Raw genomic sequence first — 27941 nt, forward strand, 5'->3', positions numbered from 1 at the left:
TTGCAAATATCCTTTAATCACGTTCTGTGTGCACATGCAAAATAGTATATATGTATGCATATGCACACATAATACTTTATACAGATGTATATATTTTATGTGCACCCTATATACACACATACTTATAAAATCGTATATAAACATACATTAAACATTACCCTACACATATTCATAATCCTATCATAACCAGAATTATATGTGTAATTATATCATATACAAAATTTTCAACATAATTTTATATATCTAATTATCCCTAATACTTTATATTTCCCTATAGTCATATGCCATCCTTTACATAGTATTATATGGACGCATACATATAATCTACATACATATATAATCTACATACAACATAGCCCCATAAATAATCCTATGCTCACTGTGTGTGTATATGTGTGTAGATGCCTGTTTAAGACATTACGATCCATGAACTCGCTTGCCAGGGGAACCTGGAAGCCGCAGGTTGAGAGCCGGGCAAACGAGCGAGGGCAGTGCCCAACCCGCCCCCACAGTGGAGCCTCAGCTCCCGCATCTGAGTTCACGCACGACTGGTTAGCATGTGGCCAACTGAGGGTGCCAAGATCTGTGCTTAAATATTAGTCTAGCTTAGCTGTTTTTAAATTTCCTTAACCTAAAAAGTAAATACAAATTAGAGTGCCAATACTTTCTTCCTGCAGCCCATTGTTTCTCCCTGTGCCCCTGCCTTAATCGAGCTCTGTGCACAGTGTGGCATCTTGGCTGTGAGTCAGGCTGCCTGGCCTCTTGGGAAGGCCCAATTTCTGCCTCAGCTCCTCCTGTGGCCATATTGCTTCTGGAAACATCTGCTGGGAGCTCAGCATCCTCACCTCCCACCCCTCTGATCTGATCCAACAGAAATGGCTGGCAGAGGCAATTTTCCGAACATTTCAAACAGGAAATTGATAAATTCGGCATAAAAAACCTATCAAAGGGCGAGAGGGATGTGTCCAGACAAGTCAAGTCAGAGTGGGCACGAACGGCCAATCAAAAGATGAAAATTGGCAGGTTTACTGAGATCTCGAGATCTATCCTTACTGGGTGCCCACTAACATACGTTAGTTCCAATTTTCACAGCAATCCCACCAATGAGGCATCACGTTCCAAATGTCACTGACGAGGAAACCGAGACACGGGAAAAGGAAAAACGACTTGTCTACAGACCACGCATGTGCCAGGTGCCAGGCAGCCTTCACGTTTAGGTCTCTGGCTCCAAAGCACACACTCTTTATACTCTGCCACGCTGCTTTCTCCAGTAAATACTGTGTTTTTATAAGCAAAATTGTAAATTTGCTAGTCCGCATACTGATGAACACGCACAAAACAGGTGAGCTCCTCTGTGTGCACAAGAGTGTGGATGAACTTCTTAACTTTCTGGGAACGAGTTCAGCCACGGAAACGAGAGCCTGGGAAGATGGGCGCCTGGGACTATTTCTGGAAATCTAGCACGAGAAAATCATCCCACAACCTTTATGCCTCAAAACGTTTATTGAAATCTTATTAAAAATCATACAACCTTGCGAACAACTTACATCTATGATGGTAATTGAATGGGCTAGTAAATGATGCTGGATTTTTGCCTTAGAACATAATGTAACCATTAAAAAGTTTACAGCAAATGTTAAATACTTGTGTGAAGTGAAATAAAGCAGAATAGAGAATTATACGTACAGTATAATTACAACTCTGGAAACATCTATACCCACGTCTACATCCATATCTATATCTACAACTGGAAGAAAATATACTACAATGATAAGAGAGTGGTTTCTTTGTCTTAGTTTTAATTTACTCTACAATAAATATATAGTCAGAGAAAAGACAATAAATTTTAAAGTGAAAACTAAGATTGTGGGTTTAGAGTCAGAGAGTTCAGAGTTCCAGGACTGAAGAACTGATCTAAACACACCGGCTTCAGGTCCTCCCCTGCCGCGTGGGGACCGCCATCTTCCCCTCGTGGAGACTCGAGCTTGTGGCACAGAGAACGTCCTCAACAAATGCTGGTCTTCTTCTGCTTTCCCTTTGCAGCATCCTTCACGGAATGTGTAGCTTCTCGGACCCTCGGAAGACCCACAGATATTCTGTTACAGAGCAGAAAAACCCCCATTGCTGCTTTGTCTGTTTGAAACAATAAAGGAAAAAGAATCAAAATGCCCAAACCTGGGTCTCAACTCACTGGCTGTCTCTCACTCAGATGTAACAAAAATAAGGCCGTTGGCGTACTACCCTAGAGCGGCTGATGGCTCTTTACCTTCCCGAGAGACCTAAACGTATTTAAGAATCTGTCACAATTATCCGTTTCCCATATGTGCTCACATACGCCAAAGTTTTCATATATTATCTGTGGACTCAGCTGCTCTGCAGCTCCACAGGCCCCAGGCTGCAAAGCTTCAGCCAGGCACCCACTGCAGGGAAAGGCAGAGCGGAGACCATGGGGGTGGCAGGGAGAGGAAGCGTGTTCATCCCCTTTGCCTCCACCTCACATGGAGAGACCGGCTCAGTCAGTGTGCGGGCCTTGTCAAGGATCTCAGCCAGTGATGGTCGTCAGGAAGTACCTCCTCCTGCCAGTTCAATTCCCATGTGTGAACTGAGTCTCGGGGCCCCGGTCTCTGTGCGACAAGGAGCAAGGAAGGTGCAGCCACCCCAGCTCCGCACTCCATTTAGAACAAAACCTCCACCTAATTCCGCTGGTGGAGATGCTCCTGGAAAATCAAAGGGGTCCAAGCCCTCATAGAAGTCCCAGGGCAGACAGACTCGATTCTTTGAGCCAAAGATTCAGGGACAGCCAAGACCTCGTACGGCCAAACCAAGGATTCATAACCAAGCCTCATGTCTTGCTGGGATTTTTGTGCAAAAATGTTCATCCCTACCGCTCCTCCCCCAAGCAGACAGGCTTCTGGCACCAGCTCCGGATGGAAGGCTGCCGGAGTCGCCCAGCGCTGACTTGAGGTCTCTACAGCAGGGGCGGCCGACTTTCTCTGTCAAGGTCCAACGAGCAACCCCTTCAGGTTTTGTGGGTCACATACAGTCTCGGTCCCCTGCTACTCTGTCTTTTGTTTGGTGGTTTTTACAAGCCTTTAAAAATACAGAAGCCACTCGCAGCTTGCAGACTGTGCACAAACAGCCCAGTTTGCCCACCTGTGGTCTGGAGTGTAAACTCTGCAGCCAGCCGCCTGGGTTCACTCCCTGGGGCTTCCGCTTTGAGCTCTGTTGCCTTTGGTGAATTCCTTAACTGTTCCGTGGCTCCGAAAACGGGAGGTCGTAACAGCTCTTTCCTCAGAGGACGATGTGAGGAGTCGGTGATTTACTGCATGTGAAGGACTTCGGGGAACAAGGGTAAAACTGGCAAACGTGGGCCTCAGCTCTTATCAGGGGTCTAGGGGGAGGGCCCCAGGGGGCTGGCTGTCTCCGCGTTATTCAGGGCCCCCAGCTCCCCCGTGGAGGGTGGCCACTGCGAAACGTCCACCAACTGTGCTTTTCCCGGGGCACGTTGTGCGCGGGGAAGGATAAACACCGTGTGCTCAGAGTGTTAAAATAGTCGCCATATGCAAAGTAGGGTAAAAATAGCTCGTACCTTACAGGGCTGTTTTGCAGAATAAATGGGATGATGAATATGAATTTGCTCATTATAATGTATAGCTTAGTTATTATTGTGGAAGAGACCTGATTATAATTACTAATTAGACAAGCGTTTTTGGCAGAGTCGTTCTGTGGGTGATGCCCCTGATGCAACGTGGTTTAAGCCTGTTTAGCGCATGCGTGTTTCCTCCATTCTTTCCCGGGCTCTGCGCTTTGAGTGACAGCTGGGTCCCAGTTCCTCCTCCAGCATCAGCACCCAGCACAGGGTCAGGTGCGGCACGGTAGCCGGATAAATACAGTGTTTAGATAAAATTGCTTTGTTTTTAAGGGGTAATATGAAGATTTGGGATTTGTACGTTTGCTTGTGCTTGCTTTCTTTTAGCAACATTTTTAAGTCACAAAAGATTTCCAATTCAAGATGGGTGTCCAGATAACTGCATATTGAATGTCCAATATCTCTGGTACCTACAGAAGAAATACGTGCAACAAACAGACCCATCCGTGCGTTCACGGGAAATCAAGACAAGGCTGTCAGTCATGCCTCGTAAAGCTGAAAAAAATGTAGAGCATCGTCGTACCTCAAGGCCTTTGAGCTTTCTAGTGTCCCTTTCAAATCCATTTATAAATTCTCTGTTCCAATGTCAACAAATAAAAAATGAAGTGAAATTAAAAGGAGAGAGACTACAAAGATTCCTGAAAGGGGAAAGAATATGGGATCAGACTGGAGAAGAAAACCACAGGATCACATGCGTGGGAGGAGAACTGTTGAAAAAGATAGTGATGCTGCCAGCCCAGGGAGCAGGCACCGGGGGAGCTGGGAGTGAGGCAGTCCAGGGCAGGCAGCAGGACGATGTTTGGGATCCCACAGAAGAGCAGGGTAGGTTGTCTGGTCCCTTTACTTCATCGCCTTGGGCCAAGCCTCACATGACAGGATGCTGGCATCTGGGAGACAAGACAATGCACTGCCTGGCCGGCAGCCCTGGGAGGGATGGAGAGCTCGTGTGCCCAGAGGCGTCACTGCTGGACGTGCATCCCACTCGTGTAAGATGCAAGAAGAGAACACCTCAGAGATGCATGGGCTTAGAAAGTAACCATTGAAGTTCTTCTCTGAAAGAATTATGGGAGGATGCACGTCAGCAAAACAAAATTAATATTCAGAACATATCGAGATATCTGTTTCAAAAGGAAACAAAAAATCCTAATGGGGAAATGGACAAAAGTCACAAACAGGTAGTTCTAGTCCTAAAAGATGAAATACAAATAACTAACAAATATATGAAACTTTGCTTGACTTCACCAATAAAGAGGGGATGCAAGTTCGAACAAAGAAATGTAATGTTTTACTCATCTGAGTAACAAATTCATCACATCACATATTGATGATGTCGCAAAGAAATGGGTCCTCTCACTCACTCTTTTTTGAGTGTAAACTTTGGTAGCTGCTCCACAGTATGGTTTTGGTGTCTATTAGAATGAAAAATGTGTATAATCTGTGACTTGGCGACCCCACGTCTCAGTTTCGAGCTTAAAGATACACTTGCGTCTGCCCGACGTGAGAGTACAATAGGTTCATTGCGTCAGTGTTGGTGGCAGGCAAAACTGGGAACAAACATCAAAATTGGAATAAAAACACCACAGTATATCCAGCCTGTGCAGTACATACCAAAAAATGGCAGATCTGTGTGTACCAATGTGGAAAGGTCTTTAAAACATATTGTTAGATGAGAAAAATACAATTTGCAGAACAAGAAGTCAGTATAACAAGATTTATATATAAAATCAACCCTCCTATATACAAATCACAAAGAGAAATAGACAGAGACGGACAGACAGACACACAGATTTAAATTCAAATATGTCTGGATACACACCACATTGACGAGTAATTTCCTCCAGAAAGGGAACCCAGATCTTGACTGGTGTCAAAGGAAGCTTTATCTTGTACATTTGACGTATTTTAAAATATGAGAATGTATTCATATTTTACTTCTGAATTAAGTGAATAGTTTTAAAAATGTAACCCCGACCCAAGATAGAAAACTGAAAAGCACAAAGGAAAAAAAAATCTCAAATGCCACCACACGGAAAAAAACACGTTATGCGTTTTCCTGTTCATCCTTCCAGTCATTTTTCTGTATACGTTTAGGTTGAGCTGGAAGCCTTGCTCTTGTTTTGGAGGTGGAAAGTGGTGTTAGTGAACAGAGGCAGAAGAAGCCGAAATGTGTGAACTCTGAGATTCAGGCGAACGTGTGGATCGCTGACACCTTGTGGAGAAGCAGGGAACAGAGGGAGGTGATGGCAGAAGGTCCCGGTGACGGGAGCCTGCAGGCTGGATGAAGCCGGGACGCGTGGAGCTGCACGGACCTGCTCCTGCACCCCTTCTGGTCACCTCCCTGATGCCCCGTTTGTGAAAATGATACAGAGAGAAAAAGCAGGAGCAAGAGGAGCAGCACACCTGGGCAGGTGTTCGGCAGAGTTTATGCAGCAGCCAGCATGAGATCTAAGGAGGAAGCATTGGAATTGTGAATATAAGGGTTAAATGCAGTAAATCTGGACAATGCATGTGTGAAAATTTGGGCCAATTTTTTTTTTTGGAAGATTAGCCCTGCGCTAACATCTACTGCCAATCCTCCTCTTTTTGCTGAGGAAGACTGGCCCTGAGCTAACATCCGTGCCCATCTTCCTCTACTTTATATGTGGGACACCTACCACAGCATGGTTTGCCAAGCGGTGCCATGTCCGCACCTGGGATCTGAACCTGCGAACCCTGGGCCGAAGCAGCGGAACGTGCGCACTTAACCTCTGTGCCACCAGGCCAGGCCCAAGGGCCAATTCTGACATATCTCCCAGAAAAGTTATCTATTTCAACAACTTTTATTAGTGAAAAAGGATCAAGAAAGATGAGGCACAAATAACACTGAAAACCAAAAATACACAAATACAATGTTTTTCTTGATCCTATTCGCCTAAAGTTGGTGTGTTTTATTAGTCATTTCAAAGAACGAGCTTTTGGTTTTGCTGATCAAAGCATTTCTGGGTGGAGGGAAACCTTTTTCATTATTTTCAGCTTTTATCTCAGTATTTCCTTCTTTCGAGTTTCTTTGGGTTTACTTTCTTGCGTTTTCCTGCCCACTAATGAAAGTTTGGATTTCTTCTTCTCTTCCTTGCCTGTGTGTTGCCTGGAGGAGGCAGAGAATATGGGTAATAAAAAATAATGACCGTGAATGTGCCGGGCCCTGGAAGTGGAGTAACAAGGTGAGAGCTTTTCATGGAAAGAAGGAGGCGGCCGGAGAGACCTGGGCAGCATCTCGAGCTGGGATAGTTCTCTGAATGAGGGACGGCTTGTCTAGACCCCAGATTTGAGGAGCAGAGTTCCCAAGGGAGCCGTATCATTGCAGGCAGCCATTAGAGCAGGAAGAGGGCGGTATCCATGCCGTATATGCTGAGAATTTCCTGCCCCCAAACTCTCTAGGTGACTCAGTATTGACTACTTTAATTATTATGTTTACTGGTAATACTTTTGTATTGAGAGTAAAATAAAATTTCTAGGAGCTGCATTTATGAGACCCAGAGGCACAGGAGGTCAAGACGTCGATCCTCACCCAAGTTCAGCCTGTTTTCCTTTGAGTCCTTGATTAAGGTTTAGCCGTGGTTAACCTACTTTTAAAATACCTGTTTCTACCCACCCTCGAAGAACCCCGGTGAGCGTTTCTTCACACTCTCAGTTTAGAAATTTGGGAATTTGCAGTGCCAAGAAAGGCACTACAGAGAACAAAAATAGGAGATCTCAAAGACGTTTAGCCACTTCAAATAGGAAAGAAGAACTTGCATTCAAACAGGACAGATAATTCCGCTCCCTGTTAGGGTCGTGGTTTCTCCGACTCTGAATTCCTTCTCCTGAGTGTTTAAACAATGCCTTTATTCTAACCTCGCAGCACTGGGCGGTTCCTCTCCAGTTTCCTGCGCACCGTCCAGAAGAGCTTTCCTCTCCTCTGCTACCTGTTTCTTCCATCAGCCTGTTGCTTGCTGGACTGGTTTTCACATTAGCTTGGTTTTATAGCACACAATGGTTTCCTCAGTTACGCAACAGACCCAGCGCCAATAAACCCTCTTCGAGGTAATGTAAAGCATATTTAAGCACAAGAGGGACTGCATTCTCGCGGCTAAAAATAAGCACTTGTTTTTAATTTTCCATGAGAATGCTGCCTCTCAGCCCAAGAGGCCACCTCCTACCTGGAGAACCCCATATGCTAAAGTCATCACTCTGTGGCTAGAAACGTGGAATTCAAGTTTTCCCAGGAAACACAGTGGGAAAAGGCCAAATGCAAATCTGTCTTTAATCCCATCGTATTCCTACTTGTTCGTAGTGCTTTCAAAACTAGACCGTATCAAATACACTTCAACATGGAAGTAAGTCATGCCACAGCCAATCTACGTGGAAAGAATACGTTTGTTTTTATAGGACTAACAGTAGCTCGCCTTATCTCATTTAGTCTTCGTAGCAGCCTTGTGAAGTCAGTAAGATTATACCCACAAAAGGAAGTCAGTCACTTCTCATTTTTCCCCCGTGCCCCAAGCTTATGATGCTGCATCAGCTTTGCTTAGTGGAGGAAATTTCTTTTCCTCTAAATGTTGCTTGTGACTATGAAGGTGTCCTGTCACGGCTACAAACTATGGATTAACTCTAAGGGGGCGTTCAGAAACCATCAACGTCTACGTTGTTCTTAATGTTGTTGGATGCAAAGCTTTTCCTTTCAAGATGAAAGTGGATGGATGGTCCTCATGTCTGTCGAGGGCAGGGATCCAGCTGTGAGATGCAGCCCAGCCGTGAAGAAGGCCTCTTCTTCGAACGATCTGATAGCAAAACATGTTTTTTTAAAAAATGAGCTAAGAGAAGCCATGGTTAAGAGGGAGGGAACTTGAGTCAGACAAACCTGGTTCAAAGTCATTATTCAACAAATGTGAGCTGTTATTGTCATCTTTGTTTCCACCGTTCAGAAATGTCCTATATACCTTCTGTTAATCCCAAAGATCTAACGGTCTACACCATTGCATAAGGTGAAGGTCACGCTTAACAGGCTAAGACAAGGTGCCATCCCAGCCTGTAGTAGGGATAGAAAGAGAAGCAGCATAGACTGAGCACCTCAGTGAGCTGGTGGTGTTGCCAGACATTAAAATGCATCAGCCTTTCGACGTTCTTAGAAGATAGGTGCCATCTTAACTTTCCATTTTAGTTAAACGAGGCTGAGAGAGGCTGAGCATCTTGCTTAAGGTAATATTTGTAGCGTTAGGAGGATCATTACAGGCGAGCAGTTAAATGGATGAATCGAGGGCAGTATTATAGGTCCCTGATACTTAAAGTGTGGTCCACAGGTCAGCATCGCTGGCGCCAACGGGAGCTTGTTAGAAACGCCGTGTCTCAGGGCTGACCCTGTTCCTACTGAATCAGAATCTGCATTTTGTCGTCGTGATTCCTGTGCACATCGAGGTGTGAGAACCGCTGTTGTAGAAGAGACACAAGCATCCACATAGACCAACTATCATTTTCTAAGTGAGGAAACACACCCAAAAAGCACAATAAATTTATGAGCAAATAAACCTTGACTTACAAAGATGTCGAATGTCAAGACTAGCCATTTCAAAGTCAAAACCAGTCTCCCCAAATTTGGTAGAGTTCCCGAGATGAGCAGAATCAACAAGAAGTACAAACAACCGGATGAAAATATGAAGGCCATGAATCCAAGGAAGGAGCTTTTATTCAGAAGTAGCGGTGCCTTTTAAGATACAAACTAGCCTTGAGAATTATTAAGGTTCTTACTAAGTTACTAAAACGGGATACGTTAGTAATTACTACTGATTGAACATTCACTGTTGCATGCGCTGCCTCATTTAATTCCCACAAGCACACTGTGAATAAGGATTATTGTTGCTGTTATTCTCTCTGTTTTAGCAACTAGGGTGTGAACCAGCTCGAAGTCACGGGGCTGGAAGGTTGCAGAGCAGGGACGAGAACCGGGCCTTCCTACCCCAAGGCTGAGTTCACTGTCCCCATGCCGTTCTGTCTCACCATACGACTCGCCGCTTGTCAGACAGCATGGGCGGCGTATTTAGGGAAAATAGCCACCTAAAAGTAAGATCAGAAAACAAGTGACCTTTCAGCAAAGCCCCTTCTCTGGGACTGGCCCGGGAGTGTGACCAGCAGAGGACCATGGGGAGACCTGCTTCTGAAGGCCGTCGAGGTTGGGCACCGTCAAGTCATCACACACGCAAAGTGCAAAGGTGAGGAAGACTTAGAAACTTTGTGCCATTCTGTAATTACTATTTATTTATTTAAACCCCACCCTCACCCAGAAAGGCTTTAGGGCAGAAATTTGAAAATTAAGTGGAGTAAACGTTTGGCTAATGAGAAATTATAAAATAAAATAAAAAACGGTAGATCAAATTTCCAGCAATTCCACCATTTTATGCAAAGATGATGTCTCTCTGAAACTCATAATAAAACCTCCAACTTTCCAGAAACGTCTTTATAATGTAAATTTTATTATCTTGCTTTTTATAAAATAGTACATGTTCATTATGAAAAATTTGAAAAAGACAACAAATTTTACAGAAAACAAGAAATCATTTGTATCTATACAACCCACAGAAACCAGTCAATATGTTGTTCCGTTACCTTCTAGCATTATTTCTATGCAGTCTTTTTTTTTGCATTTTTCATTTGGTCATCATATTATCCAAAAATTATGTACCTAGTTTTCTCTTTTAACATTATATTTTTGGCATTTGCCTGTTATTATAAACTCTGTCTCACGTTGCATTTAAAGCTAGTTAATAATCCATGGAGCAGACATACGTAATTTAATCAATTCTTATCCCATTGATGAAATTTTTAGGTTATTTCTGATTCTTCCCTTTCGTAAATGGTACAGTGAATTTTTTAGCTCAAATATATTAATTATATATCAGTTTGTTTGAATAGATATTATTTCAAATGATACAAATATTTGATATATTTTGCCAAAGAACTTTCTGAGATAATTAACAATTTGGAAGCTCTGGGTAGTTTTTGCTCACCAGAATTTTACAACTTTGCCAAAACCGCAATTCTCATCACTATGGGTTTAGGTTTAGACCCATTCGTTACTCTTGCTCCCCTGTCAGTGGTGGTGTGTTTCCGCTCTGCATGAAGGTGTGACGCTAAGGAGAAGTAGATGGGGTCCGAGTCTGCGGGTTAGTCGGTAGCAAGACAGCAGGGGTTCCGTCCTGAATTAAATGAGGGAGCATTTCTCATTCACTGATAGTGTTAGTTTCTTTTCTGTTTTTTTTTTTTAAAGATTGGCACCTGAGCTAACAACTGTTGCCAATCTTCTTTTGTTTTTTCCTGTTTTTTTTCCTTCCCAAAGCTCCCCCAGTACATAGTTGTATATTTTTCTAGTTGTGGGTCCTTCTAGTTGTGGCATGTGGGACGCAGCCTCAGCGTGGCCTGATGAGTGGTGCCATGTCTGCGCCCAGGATCCAAACCCTGGGCCGCCAAAGCAGAGCGCGCGCACTTAACCACTCAGCCACGGGGCCAGCCCCTTGATAATATTAGTTTCTGTTGTCTGGTCTGTTGAAACTTTCCTCATCAATCAATAAGAAAAGTCTCATACACACTCTTTATTTTTGGAAACTCATAATAAAAATTCCTTGGAGAGTTTTTCCTTCACCATTTTAATTATTGCTATTTTACCTAAATTTTACTAGGGCCTCCAGAAAAATTTAAAAAAAAATTTTCCCAAACAGATTAAATGAGAAACATGCTTTCAAAAGTCAGTTACCACCCACCCATAAGTTTTGCTCCCACTTCTTTATCTTTTAAAAAATAATACAAGGAATCCAAGTTTATTGGAGAAATGAAAGGTAAGCATTAATAAAGGAATAAAAACAACCCATGATATTATACTTTAGAGATAAACACTTGAAATTATATTGTGTAACTTCCGAATGTTTTTATGAGTATCTAATTATATGTTTGATTTTTCTTTTCTTTTTCTTTCTTTTTTTTTTTTTTTTTGCTGAGGAAGACTCGCCCTGACCTAATATCTGTGCCCATCTTCCTCTATTTTGTATGTGGGCAGCCACCTCAGCATGGCTGTCGACAGGTTGTGTAGGTCCACACCTGGGATCCCAACCTGGGCAACTGAAGCAGAGTGCACCAACCTTAACCACTAGGCCATAGGGCTGGCCCCTCTGTTTGATTTTTAAGGATAACGGTTTTACGTATCACACTTGCTAACAGCTTCCTTCATTTAAGAGTATGTCCTGTTACGAAAAGGCATCATTACACACAAGTGTATTTTGTAACGCAATGTTATTGGGTATGTAACACACCGTAGGACACCCCAGAATTCATTTTATCCAATGCCTATTTTTGCACATAGAGATTTTTTGCACAGTTTTAATTTACTTATAATTTTGCATTAAACAACCTTATTCCTAAATTTTTGCTACATCCTGAATTATTTGCCCAGGCAAAATTCCTAGAAACATAAATACTGAGTCAAAGAGGAGCCACATTCAAAAGATCAAGAACAATATTTAAAAATGTAATATCTGTTAATTGTAGATAATTAACAGATAGAGATAACCAAGAAGAGAAGTATTTAAAGCGATAATAATGATTCTACCATATGCACATAGTGAGCTCTGGGCTAAGTTTTTCCCCAGATTTCCTCTATGCATATCTATTTAATTATCTGTAAATACTTTTAACATAATTTTCCATCAATTGATATATATATATATATATTTCAGATTTATATCTATATGTATATCTACTCACAAAAAACTTTTTACAACAGGTTTACCACACAGTGGAAACTTATAAATACTTTTTGAACTAATAAACATATGAGTAAAAATAGGATGATTCTGTAGATGCCAGATTATAACCCAGTATTTTTACTTAAAAAATATCTTTAGTATCTATTCGTGTTAATAATTTTCACCGCAACATTTTTATAATGATTTAATAGGGTCTATAATGTATGAATAGAGCTGCTTTGGAAATAACAATAGCCGCATGACTGAATCAAAACATACGCCACAGCTGAAGTCATTGAAAACTTTGAGCGTTTACTATATTTATTATGAAATAAAAAGGAATTAAAATAATTGAAATGAGTACTTAGTACAAGAAGTCAGAGAACATATGTAATTAAATAAACGTATGGAAAAAAGTAGGAAGGAATTAATAGCACTATAGATTTTAATGAATTGGGAAACCACTTTAGAGTGTCAACATACAAGAGCTGGATCTTTGAGGAAAAAAAAGAGCTAAAACAAACAAACAAAAATGAATTGAAGAATTGGAATGCGACTATTCTAAATTCTTGGTTCTAACAAAAAATTAAAAAGCAAACACAGAAAGGCAACATTACTCCAGTGGCTATGATCATGGAGTCAGATGGGATTACAAAATTGTAAGAAGCTATTGTATGGAAATGTATGCTAATAAATTTGATGATTTTAGTTAAGCACATAATCTTCTGGGAAATTATCATGGACTGAAATTTATTTATGAGGAAGAAAACCACCTGAGTAGACCGATAACCTTGAAAATTTGAAAAACTCATCATAGAAGTGACTCTTCAATAAAAAGAAGCCAGATGCAAAGAGTTTCACAGGTGCACTGTTTCACATCCTCAAAGAATGAATGATTTCTCTGCTCTCTGAACCTGCAGAGAATACTAAAATAAGTTAGCATCTTCATTTCTGAAGCTAACGCTACTCTCCTAGAGAAATTTGACAAAGGTAAGTCGAGGAAAAAACCACAGATCAGGTTAATTTATGGAAGTAAACACATGACCTTTAGGTAGAACATTATTTGGACTCAAACACTAAATTAAAACAATAATACATGATGAAGAGCTAGGTTTTGATGACCAAGTAGGTTTTATTCCATGATTTTATTCCGTGATTGTATATTATGAAGCGTGTTCAAAAGAGAGTGTCCACTGTAATCAGTACTATTTCACGTTGTTCTAGAAATAACAATGGTGCTAAGATGTTGAGAGACCCTAGATTCAATGAGAGACCTTTTTTATGCTATTGTCAGAAAACACTGAGGTCCCACAAGAAGAAGTAAAAATTATTAAATTAGCTTTCTGGATGCAAACGTCTCTGAATTGGAAGTATATATGTGTACTTTAAGGTCACTTGGTAACGCCTGTGCTAGTTGTCACCTGGTCTGTGCTACGAGGATGATGAAGGGGAGGAATCTTAACTGCACTTTGTTGGGAGAAGATTTTATTGTACTTCAAGAAGGTTTCCTCTACAACCATATTAAAGGCAGACTTTGGTTCCTGTAATGGTGGGACAGGTTTTCTGGACAAACGCTCCTCCGCATAGAGAACAGTTATCAACTCTGAACAAAGTATGTTTTAGAAAACAGTTGTTTGAAGACAATGGATAATGACAAAAAGTAGGCAGAAACTGAAGTGGAGGGAATTCTTGAAATAAATGAACCGCACTCACTGGACGAGACCATTTTTAGATGGATTACTAAACTATTCAGAGATAAAGAGCCCAGATCTGCCCAATTAACTAATGTACATAATACACATATATGATAACGATAGATAGGCAGACTGAAAAAAGGAAAAGTAAGCAGGGTAAAATATACACTATAGGTGAATAATTGGTGTAAAGTGTGCACAAGTACTCTTTGTACTATTTTTTGCAACTATTCTGTAAGGTTAAAATTATATGCAGATAAAAAGTATGAAAATAGGTATAAAGACTTTGGAAAGCAGAGATTTTTAAATAAAGTTAAACATATACCTACCCTATGACCCAGAAATTCTACTCTTAGATATTTACCCGAGGGAAATGAAAACATATGTTCACAGAAACCCTTGTGCAGAAATATTCCTAGCAACTGTATTCATAGTAGTAAAAAAACGGAAACAACCCAAACACCCAACAGCAGAAGAATAGATAAACAAACTTGGTACATTTATAAAATGGAACGCTGCTTGGTAATAAATAAGAATGGACTACTAGTATGTGGAAGAATGTGGTTGAATCTCAAAAACATTATGTTGAACAAAAAAACCCGTGCACGGAAGACGACAGACTGTGATTCCGCTTATGTGGAATTCCGTGGCAGGCAAAGCTCGTCTACACGGATAGAATTTAGGACAGTGGTTGCTTGTGGGGGATGAAGACTGACGGGGAAGGTGAATGAGAGAACTTTCTGGAGTGATGGAAACGTTCTGTATCTTGATTTGAGAGGTGGTTCCATGAGCATATAGGACTCACAGAATTGTGTAATTAAGATCTCTGTGCTCTGCAACAGGTGCAAATTTACCTCAACTGTAAAATGTGCTCTGGAAACATGGCAAATAATGAGGACAGGCACCTTCAAGTCAGGACATATTCTTGAGATGTTTCCAGACGTGTCTCATCTCTGAATTTTTGGACTTGAGTCAAGACTTCACAGCAATTTTAGCTCCTAATAGTGAGGGTGATCCCCAGAGCAATAACACGAAAGAAAAAGGCACAAGAGTAGTAATTTGACATGATTCCTGGAAAATAAACAAAGAATCAACTGAAAATTGCTAACAGTGGCAATTTAGAAAACCGGTTACAAAATGAAGTTTTAAAAAAGCAATAACTTTCCCATAAAACATGAGCTATTAGAATATAAAGGGGAGATATTTTAATAACACCAAAAATATGAAATATCTAGCAATAAACTTAAAGGAAATGTACACAATGCACTTGGGGAAAAAAACTACTAAACTAAGAGGCATAAAAGAATAAATGGAGAAACATAGACTATTTCTGGATAAAAAGCCTCATTGCAAAAACATCAATTTTCCATAAATTAACATAGAAAGTATTTTCTTAATCCAAATCTCAATGTGGTTTTTCTTTGACCCTGACACAATTATCTACAACAATAAAAGTATAACAGAGCTGTCACCAGAATATACAGACCAATAGGAGAAAATAAAATCCAAGAAACAACTCTAAGTATATATTTAGGTTTAGAATGTAGTAGTTTTGCTATTTCAAAAACCAGAGGAAGGATAGAGTTTATTCAATATACGTTGCTGGAATAGGGTGATAACTATTTGTGAAGAAAATAATGTGAGATTCCTACATTCTACTTTACCACAAAATAAATTTCAGATGGCTAAAAATGAAAGATAAAACCATAGAAGCATCAAAAGAATAGGTGAATATTTGTATAATTTTAGATTAGACAAAAATATAATATCAATGATAGAAATAATGTTTTCTGAAATAACCTAAAAATTAATAAATTTGAATATATGAAATTTTTTTTAGGTCTAAAAATACAATTAAATGCGAAAGACAAAAAACTGGGAAGATTTTGCATCTTATATAATAGATCAAAATATATTAATGTTCTTAATATGTAAACAGTGTTTCCAAATCAATGAGAATATATACATCTGGAACATGGGTTCTCAAGCTTAGCACTATTGACACTTTGGGCCGGGTGACTTTTATTGTGCGGAGTCTGTCCTGTGCGTTGTAGGATGTTTAGCAGCATCCCTGGCCTCTACAGAATAGATGCCAGTAGCATCTTCCCAGTTGTGACAACCAAAAATGTGTCCAGACACGGTCAAGAGTCTGTGCTGCCTGGAGTCAAAGGAGCCAAGGCCAGAAGATGAAGGTCCGTGACAAACTCCTGGGGCCACCGTTGCCTATCCCTTGTGCTCACCGCTCACGTGCTTCATGACTGGCATCACCTTCCTTCAGGACGCCTTCCATCTCGAGGGTCCTGGGGTGCACCTGCCCACCCGCTCACCCGACAAGCCAGGAAACGTCTGGACCCTCTTTGAAGTCGAGCCAGGAGCCCATAGGCACTCCTAGGAAAATGTGACTGGGAAGGAGTCCGTGGAAAAGCTCCAGGAGGGCTCCTTGGGGAAGGGCTTCGTTCCAGGGCTGGGGCTAGGAAAGGTCCCAGTTAACCCAAGAGTAAGGACGTGCTCCCAGGACTGCGAGGCCGAAAGCCAGGCTGAAGGGGCTCCCTCTGGCCACACTCGGCATAACGCAAGCACCAAAACCCCGAACTAGTAGTGATTCTATGACCCGGAGGAGAGAATAACAACCAAAGGTCTAGGATGATATATGTCAGGAAACGAATAAATAGATAAACAAAAATAAATAAACGGAAGAGAGGGAAAAGCTCTTTTTTTACAACAGATTGTCAACTGATAAATGTAGAAGAGGTGACGGGCTGTGTCTCATGGGTGAGCCATAGATGGTTTTTCTTTTAGTTTATCGGTATTTTCTAATAATCTTTTTTTATGGTGAATAATTGTATAATAAAAATGCAGAAAGTTGCCTGTGGGAACTCTCTTGTGAAGATGTGCTGTTATTTTCTGCCTCGTGGGTGATATTCGTCTCCCATTTTCACGCTAGTGAATTTTTGGTAAGGCTTGTCTTGCTTTTTTTTTTTTTTTTTTTTCCCTGTGTGCTGATTTTAGGAAGAAGATGGTATTCCCAGCAGAGGAAGGCCCTGCGCAAAGGCGCCCGGCCGAGGAGGCCCCTGGGGCTGAAATCCAGCCCCCAATCGGCATGCTAAGCTACGGGGAAGGCTGTGGGCTTGCCCTGGCCCCATCCCAGTTTCCTTTGTCCTTCAAAGAGGTCTGGGTGGGCCCCCTTGCAGTTTACCTGGTTCCCGTTGGAATTTTCCTCTTTAGTCTTATGATCAGAGGCTGGCGGTGTAATCAGCATTGCCCTTCAGCCACCTGGCACTAAAAGAATAAGGAGGTTGAAGTCAAGAGCAGCCCAGGTGGGAAGTGCCATCTCTCCAACTGTCTTCCTTTGGGTTCGTCAAACCTACCAGGCATGTGGTCACCTTCCTCATCTGCTTTTCCAGTCCTCCACTCCCAGCACATGGCTTGGCCAAGCTTCCTGCCACCCTGGGGGTGGAAACATGTCCAATTTCTTTAGGGAGCTGTCCTCCCGTTATTGAGAAGCTGGACCAGCTAACAAGCCATGCCGCCCACAGTCTTTTTCCTTCATGAGGGTCTGCTGGTCCTTTCAGAAGCGACCAATGAATGTCGTTGGTCCCCTACTGGCAAGGTGGCTGCTCCCCATCTTTTACCAGAACCATCCTCGGGGGTAACTCCTCCTCCTTCTTATTTGGAGCTGCTGGTAAATACTGCTCTCGTCGCTCCGCTCTACGCTGCTTTCTGAGGAAGAGAAGGCGTGAGTCGGCTCTTGACCGCCTCCTTCAGTGACCCCAGCGACAGACTCGACAGCAGCGACTCCTCAAAGGTGAGGGCACGCAGTGGGCGCCCTTCCCATTCTCAAAGCTGCTACGGGTTTTTTCTGCATTTGGGGTTTTCTTTGATTATTTCCATCAGTGCCTTTTCGGAAGAGTGGAGCAGAAAGGGGGATAGGTGCAGAGAGGGGTCTTTTAAGAGTAATTTGCCCTCAGGCACGTGCTTCCAAAAAAAGACTGGTAGAGAGGCTAATCCCTCAGGAGAGGAAGTACAGTGACCACTAGGTGAGAACTCTGGTGTCAGGAGTGTCCAAATGAGGCAGGACACAAGCCACACTCCATTCCACTGCCGCCGAGACACCCTGAGCAACATGGCTGAATAAAAAAACAAAAAAAAAAGAAAGTAGAAAGAACTTGATGTCAAAAGGTTACAGGTACCAAGAAGAAACCTTCTAATTCCTGATGTCAAATGATGCACCAACCCTGCCATCCGAGAGCATAGTCTTTCCCGGTTTAAAGAAAACCACGATTGCTCATCTCCAGTATCGTATCTGTTCTGGGCTGTCAGCTACCTTTGTGTCACCTGCAGCTGCAACCCTACATCTGTGAGGACGTGTTGGAGGTGCAGAGGGAGAAGGAGGAGGGGCAGAGAAGGTGATGTCCTTCAGGCAGGTGAAAGGTCATGAGGAAGAGGCGTGGAGCAAAGAGAGGAAGAGCAGGTCCAACTGTAAGGCTGGCAAAGAGTGCAGGGGGATGCAAATGGGATTCTTTGGGTGGCATTTTGAAAGGTGGTTCTGGTAAGGTGGGCCACCACATGAAGGATCTCGCGGACTTTGCCAGGTACACGAGAGGAGGACAAAGAAACCTTTTAAAGAGAAGAGGAACAAAGAGAGCTCACCCTAGTCACAGGTGGTGGGCTGGACCTGCCTGAGGCTCCAGAAATAGCTGATGACAGAGTCAAGACTCAAACTCTTCTAAGTCTGTATTGCTCATCTTTCTTTTCTGCCCTGAAGTGTATGTGCGCGTGCTTGTGCATGTGTGTGTGTGTGATGAGAGAGAATAGGCAAGACTGGCAAAGGCTGGGGACAGATTATTCCCATTAGCTAATTCAACAACCCACATGCTGCTGGGTTAAGCGAATTTGAGAGGTGATATGAAAAGAGAGAAAGTGCTTAAAAATCTGGGGATGGGAATCCGTCTCTGGTGCGTTGGTTTTGATTATTGCTCAGCTATATAAACATCCAAGGAGATGACCTCATGTATTCCACAGGCATGACCAAAGATCATGGCACAGATGTTCCCAAGTAAACAGTGTGAGTGCAAGCACATAGCTGCACAGCCCTCTAATGGCCCCGAGAAGAGCTTAGTCTGTTTTTTTTTTTTTTTTACAGAAACCACAAGTTATGGCTAAATCAGAAAGAAAATAGAAACCTTTCCTCATCTGCTCTGTTCTTGGTTTCATGTTTTATCCACGGCCCGGGAAGCTCTCGGCACGCCTCCTCCGCTCGGGAATCTGTGGAAGGAGTGCTTCTCCTGTTGGCAGCATTCTGCTGAGAACGGAGTTTTCTGCCATTTCGTGACTCTTTTCTAAATGTTCTGTGGTTCTGCTTTTTACAGCCAGCTTTCCGTTTGATGCTGGTTGTAGCTAGGCTAAAAGTAACATCTACGTTCAAAAGGCTGTAAATTGTACATTTTTGACCCTGAGATTTGTTTTCCTGGACTTCACCGAAGATAAGGATCGTGCCCTGTTTGTGCAAAATCTCCCACAGGGCCCGGCACATGCCACAACGCACAGTAGGTACTTTATTCTCAGCACTGCTGTATGTCTTGTTGGAACAGGATGGCCAAGGTGATGGCTGCACAAATGGGCGGATTGGGACAGGGTTTGTCACGACAGCAAGACCCCAGCCTGGACTAGCTTCACACTGAAATGGAACCAGGAAAGGAGCCCCAGTTTTGACTAATAAACATCCTGACATTCAGGTTGGTGAGGGCTCAGAATCAGATTTAAATTATTTAGACAAACAACATCAAAAAGTATTGTCGCTGGAAGCAAATTCACGCCTTCAACAGCTAAGAAAGCAGCTGCTGCCACAGCGTGCGGGTCCGAGCTGAGATCTGCACGGCCTTCTCCTGGTCGAGACCTTAGTTCCGTAAAGAGCTTTATTCACCCAGGGAAAACGTGCTCCACAGTATTTCATATAACTCACTTAGTTCATAAAGAGCTACAATTACAAAACCTTTTATTAGTTATACTATTACACTATGCAATGATCACGGACTCTTATATGCTTTCCCAGAATGGCTCCAGGGGAAATATTTTTAATCCCTAGCCAAGAAACCTGATTTTCAACCGAGGTATTTCTGCTGCACATTTTAATATCACTATTTTTCAATAGGTACATAAAATTATATTAATTTGCATAGTGTTAGAGAATATACAAAGACCATAATTTAGAAGTCCAGATTCTAAATAGTTACTCCTAAAACTAAGCAGATGTCATTTCACCTTGATTAACGTGGATATCAACATAACAGATTTCATTGTGAACAGGCTAATAAAGTATCCCTCCCTAGAAACAGTAGCTTAACGTATTTATAAATTTTGTCTTACTCTCCACATTCGCAGGCAAGTGTATTTATCTATTAATTATGCGAAGATTTATGTGGCCACGAAAATGATCTAAATATGCGGCTTCAAAGATGAATACAGTGCAGTCTTTACTCTTGAATAAGTCCTGCGAAAATGAGTTGATAAGGAGAAATGAACATTCCAGAAGGCTGTGCTCTCAGTCTCCTCCTCACAGGGGCGTGATGGACTCCGTTAGAAGATGGAGAAGGTGGAGCTCAGAGACGTTAAATCATTCGCTCAAGGAAACATTCACCAGCGGACAAATCTAGACAAAAATCCGTGACTAAAAACACATGAATCAAACACTGAAGCACAGGAAAGTTTACATTCATTACTGAGAAAGAAACTGAGACGTTTATTCAAAAATTGTGCTCTTCTCTCTGATTTCTCCCTTCCCTTCCCTTCCCCAACTACCTCACTCCCAACCTCGGTGTGGGGACTAGATATTTTTCCATGTAAACTATTTTTACCACTCAGGAAACAGAGATTCCCTTTCCAGTGATGGCAGAGGGTTCCTGTTGGATGAAACGCCCTACGGATAATAACTGCAAACTCAGGACGTTTTAAAAACAACTTCTTGCAGGTGCTGGAGAGTCAGTCCTAACCTAACAGGGAGAAGCTGCAGGAGAGGATGCTCGGGTGAGGGGAGTGGTCCCGGGTGTCTCCATTTCTGCTGCTCTCTGCCTCCGGGCTGACCCCAGTCAGCACCACGTGGGGCTGGGAAAACTTGGATGGAAACCCACTGCCTTAGAGAGAAACTCCCAGTTTCACTGGCAGAAAGCACCAGGCTGTGATCATAGCAGATCAGAGACGCCCCAACAAGAACGAGCCGGGAAAGAGGAATCACATTTTTTTTTTTGTAAAAACTTTGAACTGTGTGTGTGCAGGCTGATTCCAAATAGCCCAGCTGAGAATAAAATGATAAAAATGATCTATAAATTGTAAAATTACTTAACTGCCTCCCACCCAGGAGGGAAAGGGTTTGGAGGTTGAGTCCAGACAAATTAAATACCTGCTAAAACAAACAAGGCAAAAAACATCAAAGCTCTTTGGAAAAATGCAATAGAATATACAAGTCTCAAAAACGTATTATTCACAATATTCAGTACCCTATGTAAAATTACTATAAATACAAAAAAACAGGAAAATGTTGAACATACAAGAGAAAAGGCAATTGAGTGAAACTAAATCTGAGATGAGCCAGCTGTCGGAACGATCAGGTGAAAATTTCAAAGTAGGAATTATAACTGTTCTTGAGGACATAAAAGAAAATATATTTATAATGAATCTGCAAATAGGAAATCCCAGCAAATAGAAACTATTAAAAAGCATAAAAAGGATCCGGAACTTGTTGCATTCAAAAATAAAATGCCCCAGTCTTCCCAAATCGTTGAGGGTGAGAGAGTTGGAGAAGGAAGACGAGAGCGTGGAGAGAATAGTGTAATTTTTGAATGAATGCTTTTGTGGTTCAGTCCTGATGGTTTACATGTTCTCAGCCGTGGGTTTTTATTTGCTTTCTCCGCTTTGCCCTGTCTCTCCTAACAAAAGACTCTCAAAGTAGAAAATGTGTTTCTAGGGCTTCACTGAGGCCTTAGAAAAATTTAAGATGAATTCTTCAGAGGCCCTCTCATCTGGACAAAAGGGCTTCTGAGTGCCTTAAAGAGGCCCGAATATGCCCTCTGGGGCCGTCAAAATGGTTAAGCCTGTTGTTCAATGGCTCCCTTACTTGTAGCCTAAAGTAGGGAGGGGCCTGTCTTGATGAGGTTTGTGGGTATGACATTTGGATAATGGACCGAACCCCACTCCGTTCACAAGAAGTCCACATTTTTCTTTATTTTAAAGAGGATTGTACCACCATAAGCATCGACAGCTTGGACTAAAAGGGACAGAGATGTTCACAATGGGCAGAAAGCAGGCTGAAAAAATGTCTCAGCAGCAAAAACAGTCCTTTTCTTATGGAAAAAGAAGGAGAAACCAGAGGGAGGACCCAAGAAGTTACGGAGAAGACTTACAAGTCCGGGAAATCTCTCCCAGGGAAGATGACTGAGTCCTAAAAAGAAACCGGAATATGAAGCCAGCTGGATTTCAGAAACGCTGTGTCTGAGGGGTACTCTGTGCCTCCCGTTTTTCTCTTTGTGGAGAGAATGCCTGTTGCAGTTTCCTGTTCCTGCCTCGTCACTGCATGTTGAGTTTTCAGGTGAGCAGAAAATGTCCCTGTTTAGCGCACAGGTTTTATACTGAGATGAGTCATACTCAGGGAACCTTGTCCTCATCTGGACTGAATTAGACGCAAAGACCCTGGATTAGGATAAGACCCCACAGGTTCCAGGAGGTGAGTGTGTGGGAGTGACATGACTCATTAGGGTGGAATGTAGCAAACTCACACTTTGATGGTCTCAAGTGACCCTCATTCCGTGACCTTCACACTCTTCTACAGTCCCACATGGACTCTGGGCTTGGCTGCATGCTCCGCTTTGGCCAGTGGGACACTTGCACGCCTGATGCAAACGAGCATGAGATGCGTTTGCACATTGGGACCTGGTCTCTTGGAGCACTCCTCCCTGGAACTGAGCCGCCACACTCTGAGGATGCACAAGCTGGTCCGGTGGAGAAGCCACAGGGAGAAAGAGAGATTCCACACCACCTGAGGTGAGGCGCCGGACGTGTTAGGGGAGAGGCTATCTTAGATGTGCCAACCCTGCAAATGCAACACGGAGCAGAGACATCCCTGCTACCCCTACCCAAACTGAAAAATTGTGAGCAAAGAAACTATCACTGCCGTTTAAAGCAACTTGTATTCGTTTTTATGCAGCTTTATATAACAGAAAAAAAATCTAAATAAAATATTTGTGAATCGAATTTAACAGTAGTTTAAGACGACCAACCCATCCTGGGTAAGGTCACATAGAGTGGTCCAGCAGTACTTCAGGTACCAAGAAAATGAATATAGAGCAACAACAACCAATGACTATTGATATAATAAATCGCATAGACAGCTTAAATTAGAAAAGAAAACACGATGATCTTAACAGATAATAAGTCTCAGAATAGAATTCAATTCCCAATAGTCAATATAAAAGAAGTTAGAGTAGTGGACACTCTTGGTCCCCAGATTTTCTTTGCCAGGACAGTCACAATTCCCCCAGTTGCTGCATTGAGTCCTGCAAGCTCGTAGCTACAACTGCTGCAGAAAATTACAGTCTGCAGAACAGGATTTCCTTTCCCTGGTCTTTGCTCTCCTTCTCAGGTAGCTGGGAGCCAATGACTGCCTGACAGAAGGCTACACAAGGCAGGCTTCCTTGCCCTAATGGGAGACTTGCCCTCTGGAACAATTGAGGCTCAGGCTTAAGCTGGACTCCAGTTGAGACCACGTCTTTGTTTAGCCCTATTCCCTCCCTGACTCTGCCTCCTTCCCTCATTTTCTTCTGAGATCACTTTCTCAGTAGGCTGCGTGAACCCAAAGAGAGCTGAAGCAATATCTGTGGCATTTGAGGGCTGCAGGGGAAATAGTAATTACGATGTCTATGAAATGTGGCAGCTACAGCCAAATACCAGCGATGATCTGAAGAGAGAGAAGATGGTGAGCGTGGTGCAGTCCACCATCAGTTCAAAGCAAAGGGTGAAAGGTTCTCTGGACTTTCCTTCAGGGCCTCGTTAGCGCATTTGAAGCTTCTCTTTTCCTACACTGGAGTGGAGGTGGGGGCCAAACTGAGGAACGGGGTCATGACCAGGTTTTAAGAGAGGTGAACTTTAAAGGACGTGGATTCTCAGTTGTGGGCAGTCTCCAACAGCAAAGACAGGGCCCTGAGAGAGGAGGAGAGGGGCCCTGAGATCTGGGATGGGGCCTTTGAATAGGTGCTCATTAGAACCTTGAAACCCAGAGTCTCCGGAACTTTTTTGGTTTGAAGAACTGTTTCACCCTTCCCCATTCCTTGCTTGAAGACCATGATGAAGCCTCAGATGACGCAATTCCCCTGGAAGACAAGACTCACATTCCTCAGGATTTCTCCATCTGCCCTGCTGGCCTGCAGACCAGCACTCAGGGTGGCAGCCCGGGGTTCACCGGTTCAGATCCCGGGTGCGGACATGGCGCCGCTCGGCATGCCATGCTGTGGTAGGCGTCCCACATATAAAGTAGAGGAAGATGGGCATGGATGTTAGCTCAGGGCCAGTCTTCCTCAGCAAAAAAAAGGTGGATTGGCAGCGGATGTTAGCTCAGGGCTAATCTTCCTTAAAAAAAGAAGACTAAAAAAAATAATCAGAACTGTGTTTTCCCACATTGTAGCCATTAGCGAGTTGTGGCTGTTTAAATTTACACTAGTTAAAACAAAATAAAAAACTCAGTTCCTCAATGACATTAACCCCATTTCAGGTGCTCAGTAGCCACATGAGGGTAGTGGAAACCATGGTGCAGGTCAAATCCAGAACATTCTCATCGTCCAGGAAGTTCTTTAGACAGCACTGACTTAGAACACATAATGGCGAAAATAAAATCACCTCAATTATATTTGCATCAATGTGTAACGTGCTTACCAAAAAACTTAAAAATAAACTCAACTACAAAGCCCACATGAGGAAAAACTCAAAGCTTTATTAAGCGACGTAAAAGAAGAAAGTCTGAAAAGCCATACTATGCTCCCGTGTGTAAGGATCAGATTGCAAAGAAATCTATTGCCTCGAATTTACTTTATACGTTTAGCATTATTCTAAGAAACACCAAAATGGGATTTTGTTTTTCATCACGCTTTGACAAAAAGATCCTAAAATTACTCTGGATTGGAGAAAATGCTAACAGGGAAGAAGGGATGGACGTTTTCAGGTCTAGATATGAGTCCACTGCGTTGCTTTCTTAGGGGTGATGCAACAGATCACCAACGTCATGGCTTGAAATCACAGACGTTTGTCGTCTCGCAGCTCTGGAGGCCAGACGTCTGAAATCTGGCCGGGCTGTGCTCCCGCCAGGGCTCCAGGAGAGAGGCCGTTCTGTCTCCAGCTTCCTGGAATGGTGGGCGTGTCACTCTCCTCTGCCTTCCTCTCTCCAGTGTGTGTCTGTCCAACCTGCCACTGCATCCCTCTGGTAAGGACACTTGTCATTGGATTTATGACCCTCTGGGATAATGCAGGATGAGCTTCTCCTCTCAAAACCCTTAACTTAATCGCTTTTTTGTCCATATAAGGTAATATTTACTCTTTTACAAATAAGGTAATATTCACAGGTTCCAGGGACTAAGACTTGGACATATCTTTCTGGGCACCCCCATTCAGCCCACTACGTTTACACCATAAAATATTAGTATCTAAAATAGTGTGGAAGTGCCAAAAGGAATCTAGGCACTATGGGAAAAGAAAGAGGAGATGAGGGAAAGGCAGGGGCCAGCGAGCACATCATATAATGTTTTAATCTCTCAAGTATTCACAATTTTAAAATACAGAATATTTCCTTTGTCTTTGCGATCATCACAGGTTTTATTTTATTTTTTGGATTTTTTCCTTTTTTATTGTGGTAACACTGGCTTATAACATTATATAAATATCAGATGTACATCATTATATGTTTCAATTTCGGTGTAGACTACAACATGTTCACCACTCGAAGACCAATTACAATCCATCACCACACATGTGCCTAATCACCCTTTCGCCCTCCTCCCTCCCCCTTCCCCTCTGGTAACCACTAATCCAGCCTCTAGGTGTTTGTTTGTCGTTGTTTTTATCTTCTATGAGTGAGATCATACGGTATTTGACTTTCTCCCTCTGACTTCTTTCATTTAGCATAGTACCCTTAAGGTCCATCCGTGTTGTCACAAATGGCTGGATTTCATCATTTCTTATGGCTGAGTAGTATTCCATAGTGTATAAATACCACATCTTCTTTATCCATTCGGCCCTTGATGGGCACCTAGGTTGCTTCCAAGTCTTGGCTATTGTGAATAATGCTGCAATGAACATAGGGGTGCAAGTATCTTTATGCCTTTGCGTTTTCAAGTTCTTTGGATAGGTACCCAGTGGTGGGATAGCTGGATCATATGGTAGATCTATTCTTAATTTTCTGAGGACTCTCCATACTGCTTTCCATAGTGGCTGCACCAGTTTGCACTCCCACCAGCAGTATTCCAGGGTTCCCTTCTCTCCCCACCCTCTCCGACATTTGTTGTTTCCTGTCTTGTTAATTATAGCCATTCTGACAGGAGTGAGGTGATATCTCATTGTAGTTTTGATTTGCATTTCCCTGATAGCCAGTGATGTTGAGCATCTTTTCATATGCCTGTTGGCCATCCGTGTACCTTATTTGGAGAAATCTCTGTTCAGATCTTTTGTCCATTTTTTAGTTGTGTTGTTGGTTTTTTTGTTGTTGAGCTGTATGGGTTCTTTGTATATTTTGGATAGTAACCCTTTATCTGATATATGGTTTGCAAGTATCTTCTGCCAATTGTTAGGTTGTCTTTTCGTTTTGTTGATGGTTTCCTTTGCTGTGCAGAAGCTTTTTAGTTTGATGTAGTCCCATTTGTTCATTTTTTTCTTTTGTTTCCCTTGCCTGGTCAGACGTGGTATTTTGAAAATATGCTGCTAAGACCGATGTCAAAGAGCATACTGCCTATGTTTTCTTCTAGGAGTTTTATGGCTTCAGGTCTTACATTCAAGTCTTTAATCCATTTTGAGTTAATTTTTGTGTTTGGTGTAAGATGATCGTCTACTTTCACTCTTTCGCACTTGGCTGTCCAGTTTTCCCAACACCATTTATTGAAGAGACTCTCCTTTCTCCGTCGTGTGCTCTCGGCTCCCTTGTCGAAAATTAGCTGTTCATACATGTGGGGGTTTATTTCTGGGCTCTCGATTCTGTTCCATTGATCTGTCTGTCTGTTTTTGTGCCAGTACCATGCTGTTTTGGTTACTATAGCTTTGTAGTGTATTTTGAAATCAGGGAGTGTGATGCCTCCAGCTTTGTTCTTTTTTCTCAGGATTCCTTTGACTATTCGGGGTCTTTGGTTGTTCCATATAAATTTTAGGATTCTTTGTTCTATTTCTGTGAACATCCGAGATTGGCATGCAAAAAAAGGGCACTGTGACTCTGCTGGCAGAAGACACCTAGAGACTTTTATAAGCCAACCTGGAAGGCATTTGGGGAACATTAATCAAAAACCTTAAAAGGTTTGTACCCTTTGATCCAGTCATTTACCCTAAGAAAATAACCAGAGCTATTTTTAAACACGTAGAGACAAAACGAATCATAACTCAATTATTTATAAAAGTAAAACTGGAGGAAAACCCCAAAATCTAACAATGGGCAACTGCTTGTCTAAACAATGGGAGACCCACATAGTGACAGAGGGAAGAACACGTAGAAGGAGGAGGGCCGCGACATATTTCTAGATGTAAAAAAGCTGATTCAAAACAATGAATGGGATGACATAATTGGTATGTTATATACATTTGTGGTTATGTAGTTTGTGTGGGGGTGTGTGTGTG

At 42.4% G+C, this 27941-nt stretch overlaps 1 long non-coding RNA gene across 1 annotated transcript; it reads left to right on the forward strand.

The window, feature by feature from the left end:
• Positions 1 to 9590: 9590 nt before the first annotated feature.
• LOC139075530 (uncharacterized) lies at positions 9591 to 21393 on the forward strand. The gene is made up of 2 exons (XR_011526109.1): positions 9591 to 9873; positions 19234 to 21393. It is a non-coding gene; the product is annotated as an uncharacterized lncRNA (long non-coding RNA).
• Positions 21394 to 27941: the final 6548 nt, after the last annotated feature.

This window comes from Equus przewalskii, chromosome 1 (genome assembly GCF_037783145.1).
Source record: "Equus przewalskii isolate Varuska chromosome 1, EquPr2, whole genome shotgun sequence".
Lineage (NCBI taxonomy): Eukaryota > Metazoa > Chordata > Mammalia > Perissodactyla > Equidae > Equus > Equus przewalskii.